The sequence below is a fragment of the Ictidomys tridecemlineatus genome, chromosome 4, assembly GCF_052094955.1.
Source record: "Ictidomys tridecemlineatus isolate mIctTri1 chromosome 4, mIctTri1.hap1, whole genome shotgun sequence".
In the NCBI taxonomy this organism is placed as follows: domain Eukaryota; kingdom Metazoa; phylum Chordata; class Mammalia; order Rodentia; family Sciuridae; genus Ictidomys; species Ictidomys tridecemlineatus.
This window is the reverse complement of record NC_135480.1, coordinates 43842096-43852389: the sequence shown is the minus strand read 5'-3', so window position 1 is coordinate 43852389 and position 10294 is coordinate 43842096. Positions and strand designations below refer to the sequence as shown.

Sequence of the window (10294 nt, the reverse complement as noted above, 5' to 3'; positions counted from 1 at the left end):
ATGTGTCATGGGAAATGGTCTTTGACCTGAGAGTTGGTGAAGCTCACAGGGGATGGGGTGACACCTTGAGTAAGGCAGTTCCAGAAACCCTGAAGTCAGCTTAACAGGTTCTGTCTCACTTAACTTTTAGGAGGATTATTTTTTAAGTAATTTAAGATCTAGTGCAAGAATGACCTCAAAGCAAATCTGTCTCATCAAATTGAGGCTCTTCTTTAGTGTCCCACTCTCCTTCCAGACATTTGTAAGGCTTGCTGAGAAGGAGGATCTACACATTGATCCTCCTCAGGTGTGTCCTGCAGAGCTCTCTGGAGAATCAGCTTGAGGTTCTGCCGTCCTTGAAACTGCTGCCTAAAGGAGCCAACAAAGAAGTAAATAATGGGGTTGGTGCATCTGTTAATGGAGGATAAGGTATATGATACTACAAAGGCATACCCAGATGATATATCTAAATCAATGTGAAACAATGACATTAATAAATTTTGGAGGCCAAAGGGTAGGTCACCAAGGAGAAAGGCCAACACTGTGAGCCCAATGGTCATATACAGCCTGGTCACAAACTTCCTCCTGGAGCCACAGAGAATCCTGACCAGCAAGGCCAAGCTGGACCCAGAAAGAACTACAAATAAAACTAGCAGCCATGTAGAAAGGATGAACTCAGATGTCTGACACAAAGCAACATTCATCTCCATAAGCAGGAAACCACAGTGACTCCCGTCCAAGAAGCTCAGCAGTAGTGTCAGGGCCCACAGCAGGGCACACATTATAGCTGATGTGTGTCTTGGGCGGCAGCAGTGGTGCCAGATGGGGAACAGGACAGACAGGCAGCGCTCAATGCTAATAGCACTGAGCATGGAGGCAAAGATCCCAATAATGATAAAACATCTGGGTGAGCATAAAATGGGAGATGTTGATTAAAGGGTGCAGAATCACTATAACATAGCAACAAAGGAAAAGAAAGTCTGCTATAGCCAGGTTGAGGATGTAGACAGAGAAGGGGGTTCTGTGTATGTGGAAACCCAGGAGCCAGACCACAATTGCATTTACTGCCATCCCAAAGAAGGCCATGAGAATCGTCAGCCAGAATAGGATCTGGGTCACATTCTGAAGATTTGGAGAACTGGTTACAATTTCAATGAGTTTTATGGCTCTGGTCATCCAGGCTGGAACTGCTGTATTCATGGTCAGAAACGATCCAGTGGTGCCCCTGGGAACAACAACAACAACAACAACAACAAAGAGATGAGTGCCTGATGTAGAATTTCTGATTTTCAGGACCACCTTGCATTTTGAGAACTAATATCCTGCATTATAGGAAGGAAAAAGAGGCTTGGAGAGTTTAAGTAACCTATCAAAAGCTGTAGACTGGAACCTGGAATCACACCAAAGTTTTGTTGACTCTAAATGCTGAGCTCTGTCCACTGCGGCACAGGTCTTCTACTGACAGGGGAATACCCTGGGGTATGGCCATGCACTGAGGACATCAATTATTCCAGAGGTTTTGCTACATCCCCAAAATTTCTCAAGGAAGGGAAATTCTGGGATAGGATCTCAGATAGTAGGAATTCCCTGTGCAGCCAGGTATTACCCTGTCCTGAGCCAGATATACACACTCATGTACAGAATTTTTAAAAGATAAAGTTGATCCTGGATCTCAACTATGACTAAAAGGGTTCTATCTGTGTAGAAAAAAAAGAAGACTTTGCTTTTGAGACGTGAGGGAAATGTGACCGCTTTCTGGGACAGGTACCAGGATGGCTGGGCCTGGTGGGCAGAAGTGGCTAATTATGTCAGCCACCAGAGAGAAGAACTATTTACTTCTCTGGTGTGCAAGTCTGTGTGATGGACACTGTTATCGCTACGGTATCATTGAATGGATGCATTAAAGAGGATCATCATGTGAGTGGAAGATTGGGTTAAATTGAAAAGTTAAACTGAAAATACAATTATAGGTATTAGAAAACTCAAGTAAAAGAACATGAAGAAAAGTTTATCATAATACTTTTTTGTGCATAGATCTGTGCGTTTGGAATCACTGTGTGTACAAATAACCGAAATTGACCACCACTGTACCTTTAAAGTGAGGACTCTAAGTGACCTTGCTGAGCACTTGAAAGCATTGTGGTGCACAGTGAGGGGGTAGGATTGGAGTTTGAGCTGAACAAGCAGCACCGCCATTGCAACTCACAACCTCACAGGTAGAGAGCCAGGATGAAATATGCAAACCCTCCTCATCCCCTCCAGTCTTCTGATGGGGTCTGCCAGTGACTCTAAAAACAAATACTGTGTGAAGTACTCATTGTGGGAATACAGAGGCTCTAGTTTTCCTCCCAGCTGAACCAGCAATATAAAGGAAGAAGGAGAAGTGGAGGGTGAGGTATGAGTGCATTTGAGAGAGGTATGAGAATTACATGGAGGCCCAGTAAGTGGCATACACTAAAAACATAGTTGATTTATTTCCCCCAAGAAGTCTTAGTTATAGTATGCTTTTTGGATGAAAGCAAGAAGAAAAGAGACTTTGAAGGGAAAGTAGAAAAAGTGCAGATTTGGAATTTAAATAGAAATGCTCATGCATATTGTAACTGCTGAAAGTAGGTCAGTTCACATCTAGGTGAATAACACCAGGTGATTAATTGAGAGCTTCATGGGTATTTTCTCTTTTGATCCCCTAAAAAGCCTATGAGGTAAGAATTAGTATTATTTTCATTGTATAGAAGATGAAATTGGAGCACAGAGAGGATAGATGATTTCTCCGGATCCAATGATGTTGTGCTGCTTCAGGGTCTAAACCTTCAACTGTTCAGGACCACAGAACTATTGATTACACATCGATGGGGGAAAGCAGAGAAGTAATTCCCAAGTTAAATTCAAATGACTATCATAAATGGTGAGTTAAATAAAATCTAGCATAAACAAACTCCAGAAATAGGGGGAAAGGAAGTCAATTTAAAAAAGAGCACGGGCAAGAAAGGTGTTTAGAAATCAGACAGGAAGAGCCTGCAGATCCAGGAGCTCCCCTGTGTCACCAACAAAGGCAGCTGTGGTTTTGAAATCCAGAGAACTCACCTGTACAAGTGCCACCAAGTGGAAAGAGGACACATCCTCCCTTGGGAGAGCAGAAAGGAACCCAAAAGTGAATGCACCTATGATGAACTGTCATCAGGAGACAAGCTCCCATAGTTCTCATTTGCCAGGAGAGTATGTGGGAGGAAAACTAGAACCTCTGTATTCCCACGAAGAGTACTTCACACAGTATTTGTTTTTAGAGTCACTGGAAGATCCCATTGGAAGATGGAGGGCATGAGGAGGGTTTGCATATTTCACTCCGGCTCTCTGCCTGTGAGGTTGTGAGTTGCAATGGAGGTGCTGCTTGTCATCCTCTCCTGCTGCTACAACTAGCTGTGGCTCTGCTCTCTCTCTCTCTCCAGGAACTGCTTCCTCCCTTGTCCCTATCAGAGTTTCAATACCACTTGACTTAACATGCTTTACCATGCTTTGTTAATTTCCCTAAACCTTGTCTATAATTGTAAAAATGTTCACTGAAGTGATACTCCTCAATTATTTCAGTTTGGGCTAACCTTTTCCTTCTGGTAACTTCTCAAATAAACAAAGGGAATGACTTCAAAAAGCAAGTTTGACAGCAGCCTTGTTGGACAGCAGCTCAGCTCTGGGACACCATGTCTATATGTCAGCTTGCTTCTTACATGGATGTAAGAGACAATATTTCCCCATGATAACATATGTGTATGACTTGAATAAAGAGGATAATGTGGGGAGATGAATCAGAGGAAGAATGGCCTGGCTGACCGCATTGAGAATAACCATGTACAATACCAGGCTCTATTACTCCTGCATGTAGCACCCCAAGGTGGATATAAACTTATGCCAAATCCTTAAAGTTAGGAAATAAGAGTTAGTAGAATATAGCCTTACCTTTCTTCCATTTTTCTGTACCAAGGAGGAGGACTGATTTGTCTGGAATGTAGAGATCCCTCCTGAGATTGAGTGATATCAGAGGACTCTTCTCTGTCCTTTAAATCAGGAGATGACTACAGGAGCCGAAGTAAAAGTTGGTGACAAGAGAAGCTTATGAAGATGCAGGACAGCACCTTTGACTGTGGACAAATCAGAGAACAGAGCAGTTTGAAATATGATCCTGCACTGAGATGTTTCTGGGCATTTTCCCAATTTCCACTCACTTATCAGCCTCTCCCATCCCACCTTCTCTGATCTCTCTCTGTAAGTAATTGAAAAAGCATTGAGGAAGAGATTCAGATGAAGAAAATTTTGAAAATGTCAAGAAGGATGGAGGTACTTTATCTACAGACTAAAGCTTTCCCTGAGATTATTGAAAAATGCATGTTAAAAAATATTTGGATGTGCAAGGCCTTGGGTTTGATCTCCAGCATTGCTGGTGGAGGCAGGAGTGTGTGTAAAAAAATTGGCTGTGGGTATAATTCACTGATAGAGCACTTGCTTAGCATGCAGGAGGCCTTACACTTATTTCCCAGTACTGAAAAAAAAATAGTTTAAAAATCGATTTGGAGAACTTTTGGGTATCAGTGATGTAATCCACAGGCCCAAGTAGAGAGAACAGCAGATAACTGTTGAACACGGCAGGGAAGCCTTGACTCTCAAAAACACTTCTGACTGACCTGGAGAGAGGCTCCTCATTTCTGTTCCACTCTGCTTCCCAATATCTCTTGTGTTCCTGAAGGATAGAAGCCTATACATTCATAACCTCAGGAGGTTCCTTTAGTGTGTTAGGGTAGGATTTGGGTTTGCTGAATTATTCAAAATTACAGAGAGAGAGGGAGTAATTGAGGGTGAGGTGCTTGTGCTTCGGAAAAAAGGTATTGGTAGTAAGGGAATATATATGGAAGGCTACTAATTTGATGTATAGAATATAAGCACTTTCTGTTGTTTTTCCCAAGAGATTCTTAATAGGGTTTGGTTTTCAGCTGGAAGTTTTGGTGTGAAAGTCTGTCAGGAAAGTATGAAAATTGCAGGGCTTGGAATATGAAGTGAGATGAACAGACACATTTCCATTTTGAAAAGTAGACTGGCTCACATCTGGGTAGAAAACAGCCAACTGACAATTTACCATGCATTTTCTCTTTCATTTTATGAAGAACCTACAAGGTAAAAAGAAGAATTTTTCCCATTTTATAGAGGATGAAATTATGTTACAAAAAAGATGAGTAAAGAATTTGTGATCTCAAACCATGTGGTTTTTACCCAGAAGACTAGCACAGGCCCTACTGTTTTGACCACATCAACACTGTTAATTACAGATTAATGGAAAAGCAGAGAAGTCACCCCCAGTTATGTCCAGATAGCATTCCAAATTGTGAACCAAATGTAAAATCTAGCAGAAGCAATCCTAAGAAACACCGAGGCCAATCACATAGTGGAAAAAGTGTTGTGTGAAAGCAAATTATGAGCTGATGTCTAAATCAGGGAGCCTTTTCCTGACTCATAAAGGCAGTCATTGATCCATGAATCAGAAAAATGGTGTGTACAGGAGGTTTCCTAGCAGAAAATGTACATGTGTTCTCTGGGTGTGCAGGGAGTCATAAAGGACTAAACTCTCTCGGAAAGGCCTGTTCTTACAGATGGGTTGGCCTGAAGGTAATGTGGGAGAAAAGGTAGAACCTCTGTTATTTCCTCTCAAAGAGTAATTTGTAAATCCCTTTTTAAGGTCTGATATATTTTTCTTCCTCTTTCAACCTGGAGGTCCATCAGAATTAAGTCATATCTGTTTTTTATTTTTTCACTACTATATTTCCAAAATTTTTCATGTGTCTTAAAGACTACATGTTTTAATACCTTCATTAGATGCAGGAAGATTTTAAGACTTTCAGAGTCCATAGGATTTTCCTAAGGTCATACCAGAAATAGTAACCCAATACCAGCCCCTGCTTCCTAGATCCCTATTTAAGGCTTTTCTGCTTGTCTGTGATGTGTTATTATTTCTGAGGGGTTCCTGAAAATATCTTCATGCAAACACAGAATCTGAGAAACAACCAGACTGTGCATACTAGTATTTTGCCCAGTCTCTACTTTCTTTAGGTTATATAATAATCCTGAATGGTTTATACCAGAAAAAGACCCATTTCTAAGTCTCCTTTGATTCTGAATGTTTCCATGTGCTTAGGCACTGACTACTGTTTGGAGATTGAAGTGGTGTGACCAACTCTGTTTTGAGATTAATAGAGGCAGAGAGGCCTCCCTTCTCAGGAGGGGAGATGATGTGAATTGATGATGTGGCTGGGGGCCGTGTATGGTTATGAGAATGAGTACAGAGAGCTCTTCATTGTCTCTGCCAACTCCAGCTCTCAGACTCTTCTGTGTTTTTCTATCTTGAGGCCTCAGACAGGCCCAGGACAGCCCTCTACTGATTGCACTTGGAGGCTGCATTTCTGTAGAGAAAAGAGTTTGGGACAGTTTCCTTTTTCCACTGACTTCCATCTACCAATTTCTTTCTTTCTAGATTAATTTTTTATTTGCTTTAATTAGTTATATGGAATGCATTTATGTACTTTGATATATCCTATAGAGATGGGATTTAATTCTTCATTTTTCTTGAGCATAGAGTCAGGAGAGCAAGAATTTGCCCTTTTACTTATTCTGTTGGGCTGATCTAGTTGACCATCTCCAGATGTGACAATATTACAGAATTTATTCCAACCTTTCTGAAAAATCAATGTCATGCTCTATCACCTGAAGGCCATGATAGTCATTTTTCAGAGCACTCTAGCCTTGTGACCCTTCTTAAGTGAGATCTAGCTACCAAGACCAAATAAATGTACAGAAAGCATTGTATTTATGTACATACTGATAATCATTTACTTAAGAACCTTCAAGCTTTTATTAATTCATATCTCCATGAATTAACTCTTCTTCATGTGCTTCCCCATCATTTGCATTAAAGACCTTCACCAGGTTTTGTCATTTTCCCTTAACCCTGTCCATCTTCCATCATGAATTTCTGCTCATCATGAATTATAGCTTGGGCCATCTCTTTCTTCACAGGACCTTTCCAGAGACAAAAATAGAGTAACTTTGAAAAGTAAATTTAAAAGCCCAGATTTTGAGCAATTTCCTTCTGGGATGCAATGCCTGCGTGTTGCCTTGCTCCTTGAATGAACATAAGAGGCAGCATTGTACCCATGATGGCTTTATTTCAATGGATGGAATAAAAGTCAGGAAATAGAGAGATGGACTAGAAGGGAGAATGGTCTGGTTGGAGTTCCACTAGAAACTCCTGTCTTTGAGAATGTCAGAACCCTCCATTTTATGAGGAAGCTGCTCTCTCCTGTCTCCTGCCTCTTCCCGAAAGAAGACCCCTGACTTCCTGCATGTAGCAACTCAGGGTAGAAACAAAAGGATGTGAATTTAGACTAAAGACCATAACTGGAAATAAGATAGTTCTTAGACTGTGCCCCGGACTTTCCTCCATTCTCTGGTTTAGAGGTGAAGAGCTGCCCAGTTTTGAAGAAGAGCCTCTATCGTCTAACTTGAAAATATACACAGGAAATGGAGTGAAGGCGGTGACCAAGACACACCCATCAAAATGCTAAAGAGCCCTGTGATTTCCTGTACAGGGACTTCAAAGAACAAAGTCATTTGGAGAACAAGCCTACACCCAGGGTTTTTTGGCATCTCCCCCATTTTCACACACATGACATACTCTCCTGTCCCATACCATCCTATCTGATCTACCTCTTTGTGAATAATTGTTATGCCTTCTAGCATTGTTAGCAATTGCTGTAAGTAATCTGTGTTGAGTAAATGCTGTTTTGGAGCATCAATAAATTATGACAAACAGAATTATGCAGAGTCATTCAAGCTTATACTGACCTTGCCATTCTCTTTTCTTTCATGTTTGCTTTATATTACATGTTTATCATATACTAGTAATTCTTTCATGTGTACATTTTTGTTCCAAATGGCAGAGAAATATATGCAAGGTCATTGTCCCACTCCGTGTCATTTCCAGAGCCTACAATGTGCTATACATTACCCCCTATATTTTATTATAATATATCTGGATATTAAATACATTTCTGTTTTATATTATTATTATTAACAAATGCATCATGTTAATTCCACATTAAATGCAACTAGTTAAAAACTCACTGCCATTCATGTTTTCATCCTCCAATTCTTGAATATTGTTATTCATTTCTATTTATTTGGTGTAGATGTTAAATTTTTTAAAGTCTCATCTCTTATAATTTCCTTTCTTATGAATCAGTCTACTGCAAAATTAGGCTGGCTGTCTTTATAAAAAATGCCATTTGATAGAAGAGTGATCAGTGGAGTAGAGGGAGGGGATTGAGAGAGAGGGAAGAACAGGAAAAGTAAGAAATGATGGGATTAAATTGACCAGAATATTCTACATATATAGATGAATATACCAAAGTCAATTTCACCTTTATGTTTATTAGTAAGGTACTAATTTTAAAAATGTAAATAAATAGAAGAAAGGCCAATAGAATAAAGAGGGGGAAAGAGAGGAAATTACTGGGGACTGAATTGAAACAAATTATATTTTATCCTTATTAATTATGTTAAAATGAACCCCCATATTTTGTATAACTCTAATTTATAATAAAAATTAAAAGAAAAAATATCAAGGAAGATAGATATATTGAGACATGTTAAGGTCTGTAGACAAGTCAAAATAACACGTGGTATTTTGCCAGAGAAATGTTAGAGTTTGTAAACAAGTCTGGATGGTGCCTGGCAAAATGCCAGAGGGAGTGGTTTGAGAAGTAACAAAAGCAAGCCATTAAGTGTGGAGATTCCTGATTGGTTGACTGATGTATCTAGTTTATGCTAATTAAGATAAGCTGTGCAAAATGTATAAATAGCTCTGTTGCCCTACAATAAACGGCTTCCATTCCTGCTGCATCAACGTACACAAGTTATTCGTTACCCCCCGGTTATTCTGCTGCAGCCGGACTGTGGCAGAGACATGTGGGTTCACAGCTCCTGAGAATCCTTGAGTTCTAATGTTATAAACCATGGAGAAAACTTGGGGGACAATCTCCTATCCCAGCTCCAAATTAGAGACAAACCAGATAAAATTGCTTCATCACCTTTGGCTCCCTTGGGTGAAGAACTACTTGCTCAGGCAGGCATAAGAGATTCCACCCTTGGAATATTACGAACTCAGGTTGTTCACCAAAAGTTTTTTCTTCTCAGTTGACCTTGGGGAACACAATCTGTGATTCAGATTCCATAATTGACAAAGCTGGAGGTTGAAATAAATGTTGTTTGAATTAGGATCACTTTTACTACTTAGTAAAGTTCTTTATTTATTTGTTTTTGAAGAGAATGCATATATGCCTGAAGACCTGAAATACAAAGAACAATTTTCAGTGTAAGAATTTAAATAATTTTTTTTAAAAAAATCTCTGGCTACATTATGATCACATAAAAATGTAAACAAGAAAAATAAATTTACTGATGTAGCTAAGAAAAGCAGATAGAAATGTGAAGATATAATAGAGAACATAAAGTTTGATGTGAGGAAACTAATATGCTGAGGATGAAAAATATTTTTAAAGATCTATATTCAGGGAAAGAAAAGACATAAGGACATGAATGGAGGGGAATGTGGAGTTGGATCGTGTTATAGTCAGCAGAAAGAGTGTTTTTAGACACTGAGATAGTTCAATGAGAAGGAAACTTCAAGATGCAGCCACCAAAGCCAATCATATGAAGTGATGTTGCACAGGAAAAGGAAAGGTGAGGAGTATATAGGTTGATTGTTTAGATCATGCAGATCCAATTTCCCTGCATAAAAAGAAAGGCAGAGATATGGGCTTGGAGATAGATAGTAGGGTAGGTTTGCTGCAGGGAAAAGGGAAATTCTCAATGAAGCGTCACTGAGAAATAGTTTGAGAAGTTAGAAAATGGTCTTTCCTTTGGAAAGTGAGGAGGAAATTATGCAAAGTTACATGATTCTCAGCAGAGCTAAGAGGACACTTAAGGTTCATAGTCGCACATTTAAGATGAAAACATATTCAACATCACTAGCCACCAGGGGAAAACAAATTGAAACCACAAGATATGACTACACACCTCCAATTTCAAGTCTTGGCAAGGATTCAGAGAGCTTCAGTCTTTCACAAATTGCTGGTAGGAAGAAAAAATTGTACAGCCACTCTGGAAAAACTCTTTTGCATTTTCTTAAGTGGCTAAAGACACATTTACTAACACAACACAGTAATCTGCCTCTGGCATGAATCCAAGAGAATAGAAACTATGTTCACTTGAAAATCTC

At 39.6% G+C, this 10294-nt stretch overlaps 1 pseudogene; it reads right to left on the bottom strand.

Annotated features, from left to right (window-relative positions):
• Positions 1 to 212: 212 nt before the first annotated feature.
• On the bottom strand, positions 213 to 1179 carry LOC101967189 (mas-related G-protein coupled receptor member X2-like; annotated as a pseudogene).
• Positions 1180 to 10294: the final 9115 nt, after the last annotated feature.